A 14,793-nucleotide genomic window follows, 5' to 3' on the forward strand; every position below is an offset into this window, starting at 1 on the left:
CAAAGTGCTAAAGGAGCGACTAAGATAAAGGGAAGATTTATGTGCATAGATCTGGGTTTTCTGCTGTTTGTGTTTGATGGATGTTCATGACGTTCTCTCTGAATTGGAGAAACCGAAGCCAATAGCAGATTAAGAGATGGCCTTTCATTATGCAGTGTCCCATAGCAAACTGATAACCCTATCAGGCCCGGGCCCAGTAAACCTGCTAAAATGCATAATGTCTTTCCCTTTTCAATGCTAATTTGTCCCAGAGTATCACTATCCCACTCCCTGAATTCTACAAAGTCGTTTTCCTTAGTTAGTACAGATGAAAAGTATTCAATTAAAATCTCACTTACCTCCTTCGGTTCTACACTTAGATTACCCATTTTGACCTCCTTGTCCTTAACATACTGTACATAAAATGCTTGCATATACAATAATTTGTAGATGTGAAGGAACTCAGCAGATCGCAATGAACTCAGACAGGCAATGTTTCAGATTGGGGCCTTTCTTCAGAAAGGATAAGGATCAAGACGGAATTTAATTGCAGAAGAGCCAACTTCTGCAGGTTGAAGTTACTCAGAAATCTAAAATTAAAAGAGCTATAATTAAACACAGAGGCTATTTAACTAACAATGTTTTGGGAATAGATAGGAAACAATGTTTCAGGTGCGGATAGGAGATAAAGTAGTGATCAAAGTGAGACCTTTCTGGATTTTGACAGAGATGGACAAAGTGACAAAACCCAAAAAACAGAATATAGGTCATATGTTATGACGATTGCACGTGAGAGCGCAGCTAAAAAGGGAAAGCACAGAGGGGAAGTGAAAAAGTAAATAGGCTAATGAAAATATTTTGAGAATAGATTCAGTGAACACAAAAGGAAACACAAAAGTAATGTGAAGCAATGTAAGAAAGCAATTAGATAAACGGGGATTAAATTAGGACTCCAGAGGTGATCTATGCCAAGCAGCATGGAAGCAGGCCCTTCGACCCAATTCGTCTGTGCCAACAAGAGGTCTCTTCTCTGCTAGACCCATTTGCCTGCATTCAGCCCATAGCTTTCTAAACCTTTCCTATCCATGAAGCTGTCAAAGTGTCTTTTAAATGTAGTTATAGTATCAGCCTGAACTATCTCAATTGAAAGCTCGCTCCATATACTCACCATCCTCTGAATGAAAAAAAATGCCCTTCAAGTTCTTATCTTGCCTTCTCACCTTAAATCTTTTTCCTCTGGTTCTTCATTCCCCTCCGCTGTGAATTCATCCTATCTATTTCCCTCAAAATTTTATACACCTCAATATCACCCCCTCAGACTGCTGCGCTCCAAGGAATAAAGCCGTATCCTGCCTAACCTTTCCCTATAGCTCAGGCCCTTGAGCTACAGGCAACATCCTTGTAAATCTTTTCTGCATCCTTCTAGCTTAATGAAGCCTATCCTATAGCAGAGTAACCAAAACTCAACACAGTACTCCGAATGTGGGACCAAAACTGAACACAGTACCCCAAATACAGTAACCAAATCTGAACACCGTTCTGCAAAGCCCATCATAGACTATTCTGGTCAGCACTGCAGACTGCCTCCTCAGAAAATAAGTGTTGTATAAGAAGGATAAGTATCTTAATGAAAACCATCAGTCAGCCACATATTGCATACAAAAAACTCAAATAGTTTAACAGTAATTGATGTTCAACATGATTGCATCTTTAATTAGAGGAAGGGATATGGATTATTTGCAGTCAGATAATAGTTGGTCTTGGCATCGTGTTCGGCACAGGTATGGTGGGCTGAATTCTCTGTTCTTGTTCTGTACTGTTCAATGTTCTAACATGTACAGAGGAGATTTACTAGAATGTTGCCTGGGTTTCAACAACTAAGTTACAGAGATAGGTTGAATAAGTTAGGTCTTTATTCTCTGGAGCGCAGAAGGTTAAGGGGGGACCTGATAGAGGTCTTTAAAATGATGAGAGGGATAGACAGAGTTGATGTGGACAAGCTTTTCCCTTTGAGAATAGGGAAGATTCAAACAAGAGGACATGACTTCAGAATTAAGGGACAGAAGTTTAGGGGTAATATGAGGGGGAACTTCTTTACACAGAGAGTGGTGGCGGTGTGGAATGAGCTCCCAGTGGAAGTGGTGGAGGCAGGTTCATTGGTATCATTTAAAAATAAATTGGATAGGAATATGGATGAGAAGGGAATGGAGGGTTATGGTATGAGTGCAGGCAGGTGGGACTAAGGGGAAAAAAAATTTGTTCGGCATGGACTTGTAGGGCCGAGATGGCCTTTTTCCGTGCTGTAATTGTTATATGTTATATGGTTATATGTTAAGAAACGTTTGAGAACCAACTTCAATCTTCATAGAATAACAGGATCTCACCCAAGGAGGCCACTTGCCCCATTGTGCCCGTGCCAGCTTAAAGAGCATCCTTTTGGTTCCACTTACCTGCCTCGCCAGGCACACCTTCACTTGACACGGTATTTATTGATGACATTTAAAATCAACATGAGCTCACACTTTCTTGATCGACTTAGGTATAGGTTGGCACTTGTATTCGTTTTACTATTGTCACATGCACCAAGATGGAATGAAAATTGTGTTTTGCATGCTAATCAGATAAAATATCCATACGTGAATATAATCAAACAATACAGAATGTAGTGTTACAGCTACAGAGAAACAGAAAAAGAAAGTGCCAAGGCCATAGAGAGATAGATTGGAAGATCGGGACTACACCCTTGGCTTACAGGAAGTCTGATGACAGCAGGGAAGAAGCTATTGTTGAGTGGACTTTTGCAAATGCCTTGCGAAACTCTAGGCATATTGCAACATTTGTTCTACAATCACACCTGATGTTACCCCAGAGATTTAATTTAAATTCCTTTTCAAAAAACATTTTTGGGACTTGGGCATTTATCGCTCAATCCTTGTTGCCCATGAGTAGGTGACGGTGAGCCACATTCTTAAACCACTGCAGTGCTGAAAGTCATAGTCATGAAGCATAGAAACAAGCCCTTCGGGCCGACTCCCCATGCTTACCAAGATGCCCCATCTACACGTACCACTTGTCCATGTTTGGCCCATATCCCACTAAACCTTTCCTATCCATTTAACCGTCAATATGTCTTTTACATGTTGTTACAGTACCTGTCTCAACTACCTTCTCTGGTAGCTCATTCCATATACCTCTTATAAGCAATATTTCTCTTATTGCTTCTTCCACTTGCGCAATAAATGTTTATATTTATGTATAAAACTCCCCTCAATCCCATCACTTACTATTCCCAGCGTTTACAAAAACTGTGAACTGAGTGGGCATAGCTCTAGTTAATTACACTGCATGTACATCAAATGTAAGCATAAAACTTACCTAGGCATAGGAAAAAATAAAATTAAAGAGCACCAAAAACATGTGATAAAATACATATGAGGTGGAGTCACTGTTGTAACATAGTACTACAGTCAATGTGCACACAGCAAGCCCCCAAAAATAGCAATGACTAACTATGGCTAAGGGGATCAGAGGGTATGGAGAGAAGGCAGGTACGGGATACTGAGTTGGATGATCAGCCATGATCATATTGAATGGCGGTGCAGGCTCGAAGGGCCGAATGGCCTACTCCTGCACCTAATTTCTATGTTTCTATGTTTCTATGTTTCTATTCTATTTTAGCTTTGTTGTTTAAGAGAGAAATATTTGTATGGACAACAGTGACAACTCTTCTCTTCCTTGAATAGTGCTATTTGTGTTTTTATATAACTCACTGTTACCTCTGATGTGACAGGTGGTGATTGGATTCGCAAATACGCGCATAGTTCTCCTGCCAAACTTGAGGTGAGCCATCCAGTGGCAGAGCTAATAGAAACCTGGCTCGATCTTGATCTCCAATGCTATTTGTGTGGAGTGTGTAGGTTCTCCTTGTGACTGTGCAGGTTTCCACTGGCAGCTTTTGGGGGTTTCCTCCCAACACCCCAAATCCTGCAGATTGCTGGCTAATTGGTCACTCTATCTAAGTCAAAGTTGGAAGATAAGTAATTGATACTGGGGAGGGTTGATGAGAATGTGGGAGACAAGAAAAAAAAGGATGAATATGGGATGAGTGTAAATGGGTGGTTGAATGTTGGTTCGGACTCCATGGGTCAAAGGGAGTGTTTCCATGCTGTATCTCCCTGATTCTAAGAAATACAAACATATGCAAATGCTATCTGCATTTAATGTGCTCTTCCAAAATAAGTCAAATGTAAATTCTTGGACATATTTAATGTAAAGACATCTATATTACTAAAAGTCTGTTCTTGACCTTTCTGTGCTGCGATTTCCGAGAGTATGCCGCCACCTACGGCCGTCATTTTAGGTCACCTCGCTCAGAGCCCCCCTCCGCCGCATATGTGCCGAGGATTTTTCCCGTCGATGAAAATTGACAGAGATATTAATGTTTTTACAAAATTCCCCATTCTCTCTGCTGCCCCTGCTGGAGGGAGGGGGAGGGACTATAAAACCAGGAAGTGGTGTGCCTCAATCAGTCTCTGCAAGTGGTGTGCCTCAATCAGAGCTCTGAATGACACTGACAAATGTTTATAGCACTGTGAGTACACTTAATTTGGTTTGAAAATGAAAATATGGTTAGAGGTAAAAAAGCACTGCCTGCAAATGGTTGTTTGGGTTTGGGTTGAAGTAAAAAGGCACAATTCCCCCCCCCCCCCCCCCCCTCTCCTCCTCCCCCCCCCCCCTCCCCCCTTCCCCCCTCCCCTCTGCTCCTCCCCCCCTCCATCTGGGAGATCCTGGCAACCTCAAACCGCCACCCCCTCCCCTCCCTCCCCCTCCCCTCCCCCCCCCCCTCCCCGTCCCCCTCCCCCCTCTCCCCTCCCCCCCTCCCTCCCCCCCTCTCCTCCTCTCCCCCCCCCCCCCCCTCTCTCCCTCTCCCCCCCCCCCTCTCCCCTCCCCCCTTTCCCCCCCCCCCCCCCTTTCCACCCCCCTCTCCTTCCCCCCCCCCCCCTCTCCTTTCCCCCCCTTTCCTTCCCCCCCTCTCCTTCCCCCCTCTCCACTACCCCCCTCTCCACTCCGCCCACTTCAGTGTGCAGTAAAAAATAAATAGAAATAAAAATACATACATCATGAACAAATTAACACTCTACTCTCTCCTAAACATCAATAGGCGTTCTGATCAGCAGCGGCACGACAGTGGCTCTGCTGCAGTGTGTCCAGGTTGATGGTTGGTGCGCGATACGTTGGCAGGGGGCAAAGTCCGTTTATCAGTCTTATAGCCTGCGGGAAGAAGCTGAGGAGCATCCTGCTGGTTTTGCAGCTAATGCTCCTGTACCTCTTCCCAGATGGCAGGATGGAGAATATGTGATGCGATGGATGGTAGGGGTCTTTGATTATTATGCTGATACATCTCTTCCTGTATATGTTTAGCAGGAAAGGGCGTGGAGCACCAATAATCCTGCTGGCGGTCTTCACAATCCTGTCTAGTTGGTGCCGTTCGTATGCCTTGCAGCTCCCGAACTAGGAAGTGATGCCATAGGTTAATGTGCTCTCGATTGTCCCCCTATAAAAAGTTCGTAGGTGTGTAGTGGGGAGACCTGCTTTACGTAGTCTTTGGAGAGGGTGTAGTCGCTGCTGGGCTCTCTTGACCAGTGCTGTGGTCTTGGTCGTGGACGTCAGGTCATCTGACAGGTGGAATCCTAGGAACTTCACGCTGCTGACCCTTTCCACATCAGCTCCATCGATGTGCAGAGGTGTATGGTGTTGTTTTCCCGCCCTCCTGAAGTCAACCACCATATCCTTAGTTTTTCCCACGTTGAGAATGAGGTTGTGGGATTTGCACCATCCGAAATCAGAAATGCGTGAAATATTCAGCAAGTCAGGCAGTAACTTAGGAAGTGAGAAAATAAATCGGTTTTAAGTTGTTGAGAGAGTGGAGATAGGATGGATGGGACAAAGGGAATTTAGAGGTTTTTATTATTTTTTGACATAAAAATAGTAAATTGGGAATTAAGTGCTCAAAATAATTGAAGGAATATAAATCTTGAAGGTGACATAAATTAAGAAGAGAATGCATTTCTGATTGTAATTATATTTTTTCTGATGTTACACAACAGAATGATAAATGTTCTAGTGAAATACGTAAGCTTAAAGGGAGCACAGGAAAGAAATAAGTTTCAAGAGAACCAACTCAGAGAGTGTGGGAACCAGACCCTGGTGAGCAATTGGAATTTCTGACTAGTTGGACGGGGATTATTGGGGTTTTACTGTTCCACTTTTCTACATTACAGTGTTGACCATATTTGGGACATCTTTAATTATGAATACACAGGAATGTCATGAAATGGATGGCAAAGAAAAATCAAAGTATAAAATATCCAAAGATGCTCCTCAATGATGGTGGGGGTTAAACGTTAGATATATTTGAGATGGAGATGAGTAAATATTTGAAAGATAAAGGGATTGAGGATTGTGGGGAACTGACACAGAGGAATTGAGGCCTCGACAAGATCAGCAATGATCACATTCAACGATGGAGCAGTCTGAAGGAGCCGAATGGCCTGCTATTTTCTTGCAGACACAAGGAACTGCAGATACTGGTTTACAAAAAAGGATACACCATGCTGGAGTAACTCAGTGGGTCAGGCAGCATTTCTGGAGAACATGGATAGATGACATTTCGGGTCAGGTCATAACCCAACAATCATATACATGTTCTCCAGAGATGCAGCCAGATCCGCTGTTACTCCAGCAATTGTGTCTTTCTTTCCTTATTTTCTCGTGTTTAGGTGTGTTCGACCACTACAGTACAGGACAGGCTCTTCAGCTTACTATGTCTGTGATGATCATGATACCAAATGAATGTAGCTGTCCTGTGCCTGTACATGATCCAGATCCATCCCAACACCCGTCTGTTTATGTGCTGCTCTATACGTCTCTTAAATACCGCTATCGTATCTTCTTCCATCACCCACCATAGCCTTGGCACCTACCACTCTTGTAAAAAAAAAAAAAAGCTTGCCCAACCTCACGATAAAGTTCTGCCCTCTAGTATTTGATATTTCTATCTAAAAATGCTATCTACCCCGTTTATGTCTCCCATAATTTTAGAAAAGCCTCCACATCCTTCCTGCTTTGTGGTGACTAGTACTGCTCACAATACTCCAAATGTGGCCAAAGTTTTATTGAGCTGTATATGACTTCCTGATTTTTATACTCAATCCCCCGATCATTGAAAGCATGCGATATACTTTGTTTACCACCTTATCTACTTATGTTGCTATTTTCAGGTAGCCATGGACTTGCATCCCAAAATCACTATGAACTTCAATACTTCTTAGGGCATTAACTGTGTCATTTTCCTTTACATTTTACCTCTCAAAATGCAATACCTCAACTTGTTCAGATTAAACTCCATTTGCCATGTCTACAGCCATATTTCCAACTGTTCTATATCCCACTGCATGATTTGATAACCTTCATCACACTATTCACAACTCCACCATTTTTTGTGTCAACTGCAAATGTACTCATCAGCCCATCTGCATTTTTGTCCAAGCAATTTATATATATTACAAACAAGAGGTCCCGGCACTTATCCCATGAAGACCACTGCTGGTCACAGATCAGAAACACCCCCTCCATCTCTACCACCTGCCTTCAATCACCAAGCCAATTTTGAATCTAATCTACTAAATCATAATAGATCCTATGTGCTCTAATCTTCTGGATCATTTTACCACCTTGTCAAATGCCTCACTAAAGTCCACATAGGCGACATGCACTGCCCTAGCCTCGTCAATCATCTTTGTAACATGCTCAAAAAACTAAATAAAACATGAAGCAATGAGAGGTGGAGAAACTGGATGGGAGTATTCAGCATTCAGACCCTGCCGTGGCATTAGATCAAATACCGGATACAAATATCCTGAAAACACTCCAGCAGCAGAAAACCATAGACCTAGTAGTTCAGAGCATCAGCGTAGAATTTCCAGCACAAGGTGGCCATTGATTTCATGGCAACCAAAACTTGAGGTAAATTTATTGTTTCTCATCTAGGTCCACAATTGCTTCGAGATCAAATCATATTGAAATAATAAGACTAGCATCTCTAAAACACATAAAATACATATGAGCTCAAATCATCCCAGAACAATAGGAGCCAATGAGACTGGCTCCACTTGATTGACTGAGAGATACAATGTAGAAACAGGCCCTTTGGCCCACTGTGTCTATGCCAATCATCGATCACCTGTTTACATTAATTTTATGTTATCCCTCATTCGCATCCATTCCTTTCACACTCGGGGCAATTTAGAGGCCAATTCATCTACAAACCCGCATGTCTTTGCGATGTGGGAGGAAACTGGAGCACCCAGAGGAAGCCCACACGGTCACATGGAAACTCCACACAGACGGCACTCGAGGGTAGGATCATACCTAGGTCTTTGGTGCTGTGAGGCACGACTCTACCAGCTGCGCCACTATGCTGCTCTCAAATGTGACATGACGTAAATAGGCAATGCCACTGTTACAGTTACAGTATGCAAACATTGAATTAAGGAGATTGCACATTTCAGCAGCTAATATTGAACAGTGGTAGTTAAGCTTTGGATGTCTTCCTGGAAGTGAATGACTTTTTAAAATTGTGTTCCGCATGCACAGATGCAATTTTTTTTTTCTTTCTTCCTGCCTGCTTTCTTTCCGGAAGCTGTTGAGATGTGCCAGTGCTAGTGTTAATGTTTCAACACACCCAATGGCCTTCAAGCTTATTGCCTGTTTGAAAAGCATCACAGCCTGATGCCGTCTTTCATGAACTATCACTAACTCACTACCAGCCAATGCAGACGAATGGCAAGCAAGTTCTAGAAGGTTTAATCTACAGTATCTCTTCATTACCCCAACATACCACATGTTACAAAGGAGGAGCTCCCACCCATTCCATTGATGTGCAGAGGAGTTCTGGAATTATGTTGAACAGCCCACTCTTTTCATGCTCCGTGATTCTTTATGGTTCACATGAACCATTCGACCACTGCAACGGTGACACTTCAACATCATTTGACATTTCCAATGGGCTGTGTACTTGTCCCGACTGTCCAATCTGTTTTTTTAATTTTTGTCCTGAATCATGCCCTGCATGACCTTGGGAGAGGAATGTACTTGAGATACAGACTGGATGGATTTCTCTTCAACCTCCAGTGACTGAAGGCAAGGACCAAGGCGCATGTGCTTCCAAGATGGCGCCCAACACAGGCGATTATTTGTGTGCTGGTCGCAGAACCAGATCTACAATCACATATTATAATTGCTCCACACTTTTACATCTTTCTATACACTCGATTGTAATCATGTATTATCTTTCCGCTGATTGGTTAGCACGCAACAAACTCTACCTCGGTACACGTGACAATAAACTAAACTGAAACTTAGAGTTCAGTTCAGTTTTATTTGTCATATGTAGGTTAACACAGGGTCACCGGTATAATGAAATGTGTTTGACAAGACAACGGGTCACCTCAGCAATATTACCATATAACCATATAACAATTACAGCACAGAAACAGGCCATCTCAGCCCTTCTAGTCCGTGCCGAACACGTATTCTCCCCTAGTCCCATCTACCTGCACTCGGACCATAACGTTGCATTTCGTTGTCTATGCATTTCGTTGTCTCTGTACTGTACACTGACAATGACAATTAAAATTGAATCTGAATCTAACCCTCCATTCCTTTCCCGTCCATATAACTATCCAATTTATTTTTAAATGATAAAATCGAACCTGCCTCCACCACCTTCACTGGAAGCTCATTCCACACAGCTTCCACTCTCTGAGTAAAGAAGTTCTCCCTCATGTTATCCCTAAACTTCTGTCCCTTAATTCTCAAGTCATGTCCTCTTGTTTGAATCTTCCCTACTCTCAGTGGGAAAAGCTTATCCACGTCAACTCTGTATTATTACAAGGATAACAATAAGATAAAATAAGATAATATAGATATAATATAGATAGAGGCACCGTTTGCTGATGGCTGCACCCTTGGAGCACATTCAGAGTTTGATCTTCAAGTAATCGTCTACATGTTTGCCAAAACATCATGGCCGTTTGTTCTTACAATCAGTCACAACGAGATTGGGGACCTGCACCAATTAGTCCAGGCCTTGAAGTATATCCGTTCAGTATAATTATCGATGGTGCTGAGTGAAGATACACTTCAATCACTTGGGAAACATCATCTCTTCTGATGGCTCTCTCAACAGGGAAATGGTGGCTCGTATCAGCAAGGCCAGAGAGTTGCTTGGTCACCCATGCTTTCGTGATCAAGCTGTCAACCAAGATCAAACTGAAGGGTCTCGACGCGAAACGTCACCTGTTCCTTTTCACCAGAGACGCGGCCCTCTGAGTTACTCCAGCTTTTTATATTTATAGTCATATAGGCTATGAGATTGGATACTTTACAGGAAATACATAAAACAGCTTGTGGGTTTCCACATAATATCTCAGCAGTCACTCATGGGCATCAAATGGCAGGTCAGGGTGTCAAACCTAGATTTCAGGACAGGGTCAGCACCGAACCATGATCCCGAGAGCGCAGATGTGCGAGATAGGCCATGTGATCAGTATGGCCACTCCCGCATGCCACGTCAGCTCCTTTATGGAGTTATTGCACGGAGCCACCAGAAGAAAGGGCATCCAAGAAAACAATTGAGAATGTCATTCAAACACAGCCTTTAACAGAGTAGCATTCCTGTATGAGAGTTGGAGAACCAAACAGGCTGATTAATTTTGACCAAAAAGGCCTGAATCAACTTTAAAGGTAGTTGATAATCGGAGTCACCAGAGCTGAAGAATGCGGGAAGGTCTAAGCATCTATATCTGGCACAGCATCCTTTTCATGCCCCCAGCATTGCTGAGTGTGCGCCTCCAGGGCTGGTCTTGCCATCACAGTCAGGCTCACCAATAAAGATTACACAACTGACATAATTGAACTTGATGGTCAACTGACGAACCTTTTCGGCTCATCTTCTCTCACCTATATCTTTCAAATTCATTTCTCCCCCTTGCTTTCACTTATATGCACCAATGCCAATTTTAGTTTTGATTTTTACGAGTTCCTCATTGAATTCATAAACGATTAACAGCATAAAATACCACATATCTACAAGCATTTATCACACAATTAAACTCTTTCCACAGCCTGAAGTATGTCAATCAAACACTCCACCGCGCCTTCATTTATTTATTTCCTTTCTAGATAGGTTCTTCAGGCTGACAATGTGAAGCTGTTTACATAATGAATGTTTTAACAGTATCATGCAGAACACTGCCTTACTGTGTTTTCAGAGCTTCACATTCTTAGCCCACGAGACAGCCCCCACAGTCACCAGGATAAGTGCCTTCAGCTGTACAATGAATAATTGCAATGTTTAGGACTTCAATTCCTGCACAACTGTTTATCTCCATGGACTTTGCAATAGTAAGAGTCACTGTTGTGTTGGGACTGCAGCTTGGGAGGATTTTCATGTTGTTTGAACTGTTGCTGTGGTTAGATAGAACCTTTAAGCCAAACGGTATATCTAAGGCAAAAAGGAAGACTTACATTTATATAGCACCATTCACAACTTCAGGATGCACCAGACCCTTTTGCAGTAATTTAAGTATTTTTAAGGTGCAGTTATTTTGTAACGGATACCATGAACAAAGTAACCTCCGACAAATAGCGATAGAGTCATAGTCATGGAGGGATATTGCATAGATATAGGCACTTCTTCCCACCGAGTCCACACATTTGTCAACCATCCATTTCATGCTAATGCTACATTGAACCCTATTTTAAAATCTTCTGCATTCTCAACTGCTCTTATCTGCATACTCGAAGCAAATCACGATAGCCAATTAACCTAGCAGTTTTTGGAGTGTGGGAGATAATTAGAGCACTTGGAACAAACCCACACAGCAGCAGAGAGAACACGCAATTTCCACACCAAAGCAGTGAAAGTCAGGATTGAACCTGGGTCACTGAAGATGTAAGGCAAAGGTTCTACCAGCTCTGCCACTGCACTGGACATTGTGACCAGATACATTTTCATGATTTCGAATGAGAAATTAGTACAGGTCATGACGCCAGACAGAATTTATTTGCTCTTTCATTTCCATTTAGCCTTACGTCAGAGAAGGCGGCTCCTGTTGACTCAAGGAGCAATCTCATTCAAGTCAAGTCAAGTCAAGTCAAGTTTATTCGTCACATACACATACGAGATGTGCAGTGAAATGAAAAGTGACAATGCTCGCGAACTTTGTGCAAAAAGACAAACAAACAATCAACCAAACAAACTACAAAAAGAATGGAGCAGAATCACATATTCTTTTACATATTAAATATTGTGAGCGGAAGGAAAAAGGGAAAAAAACAGCAATTTAAAAAAAAGCAGTAGAGTGGTACAGTAAAGTTAGTCCCTGGTGAGAAAGGAGTTTACAGTCCTAATGGCCTCTGGGAAGAAACTGATTTTATCTGTCATCTAAATTTCAAGTCAAGTCGAGGTTATTGTCCTAAGCACATATACGGTGATGGACAGATACAATTAAAATATTTCTTGCAACACCAAACACACAAAACATAAATAATATAAACTATTCATAAATTACACAAAATTTCTCAAAGATAAATGATTGCAAAAGAACTGACATTTGCATAAATCACATTTAGAAAAAAACCCGTGATAGTGCAACTGTTGTTGAGATAGGATTAGGGTTCTCCACAAATTCCCAACCACTCTACCACCCATTTACACCCTAGATGCAATTTGCAGTCACCTAATAACCCAACGACTGCACATCTTTTAGACGTGTGAAGAAACTGCAACACCTGATGAAAACCTACTGGTCACAGGGAGTATGTGCTAGCGAGTTTGGAAATGGCGCCAAATTTTGCTGTTTTGCACATGTGACAATAAAGCAATATAGAACTCTACAAAGACAGCACCTGAGATCAGGATCGAACCCAAGGCACCAGAGGTGTGATGCACGGCTTCACTAACGGCAACACTGTCCTTGTTCTTTATGAGAGAAAGCTTGGTGGCAGGTTGAACTGAGGAGGATGCTATGAGGGTGCAGAGTGACTTGAACAGGTTGGGTGAGTGGGCAGATGCAGTATGGGTAAATGTGAGGTTATTCACTTTGGTGGCAAAAACAGGAAGGCAGATTATTATCTAAATGGTGTCGTTGGGAAAAGGGGAATCTTGGGGTCCTTGTTCGTCAGTCACTGAAAGTAAGCATGCAGGTTAAATAGAGAGAGTACAGAGGAGATTTACTAGAATGTTGCCTGGGTTTCAGCAACTAAGTTACAGAGAAAGGTTGAACAAGTTAGAGCTTTATTCTTTGGAGCGCAGAAGGTTAAGGGGGGACTTGATAGAGGTTTTTAAAATGATGAGAGGGATAGACAGAGTTGACGTGGACAAGCTTTTCCCACTGAGAGTAGGGAAGATTCAAACAAGGGGACATGACTTGAGAATTAAGGGACTGAAGTTTAGGGGTAACATGAGGGGGAACTTCTTTAGAGAGTGGTGGCTGTGTGGAATGAGCTTCCAGTTAAGGTGGTGGAGGCAGGTTAAATTTATCATTTAAAAATAAATTGGATAGTTATATGGACGGGAAGGGAATGGAAGGTTATGGTCTGAGCGCAGGTATATGGGACTAGGGGAGAATATGTGTTCGGCATGGACTAGAAGGGTCGAGATGGCCTGTTTCTGTGCTGTAATTGTTATATGGTTATAGGTACAGCAGGTAGTGAAGAAACCGAATGGCATGTTGGCATTCATTACAAGAGTTTAGTATAGGAGCAAAGAGGTCCTTCTGCAGTTGCACAGGGCCCTAGTGAGACCACATCTGGAATATTGTGTGCAGTTTTGGTCTCCAAATTTGAGGAAGGATATTCTTGCTATTGAGAGAATGCAGCGTAGGTTTACAAGGTTAATTTCCGGTTTGGCGGGACTGTCATATCTGAGAGATTGGAGCGGCTGGGCTTGGATACTCTGGAATTTAGAAGGATGAGGGGGATCTTATTGAAACATATGTTTATTAAGGGTTTGGCCACACTAGAGGCAGGAAACATGTTCCCGATGTCGGGAGAGTCCAGAACCAGGGGCGACAGTAGAATAAGGGGTAAGCCATTTAGAACGGAGATGAGGAAAAACTTTCACACAGTGTTGTGAATCTGTGGAATACTCTGCCTCAGAAGGCAATGGAGGCCAATTCTCTGGATGCTTTCAAGAGAGAGTAAGATAGATCTCTTAAAGATGGAGGAGGGAAGGGATGTGGGGAGAAGGCAGGAACGGGGTACTGATTGTGGATGATCAGCCATGATCACTGTGAATTGCGGTGTTGGCTCGAAGGGCCGAATGTCCTACTCCTGCACCTATTGTCTATTGAATAGTGCTTCATCCATGAGAGGTCAGACAATTTGGTTTTATTCCAATCCAAAAGGTGACACTTCTAGAAATGCAAAGAGTCCCCAGGCATTGTCTGGCTAATGTGCTCCAGTCTTTGGGCTTGAATTTGAACCTTCACTTTGCTGATTCAGATAGAAATGTGCTGTGCACTAAGTCAGGCATGATGTGGGTCAGCTGGAATATTGGATGAAGGAGATTGAGCGTAAAGAGAGAACGGAACATAAATGTGTTAAAATGTATTTGCATATAAAGAATAAACTTCAAAATATAGATTAGATAGGTCAAATTGTCTGCTTCTGAGTGTCCACAATAAATGAGATAAAGTTAAGCTACAAGGTTGGAAAATAGATATTTAAAAAACTCAAAATAAACAGATG

The sequence above is a fragment of the Leucoraja erinacea genome, chromosome 8 (assembly GCF_028641065.1).
Source record: "Leucoraja erinacea ecotype New England chromosome 8, Leri_hhj_1, whole genome shotgun sequence".
NCBI lineage: Eukaryota > Metazoa > Chordata > Chondrichthyes > Rajiformes > Rajidae > Leucoraja > Leucoraja erinaceus.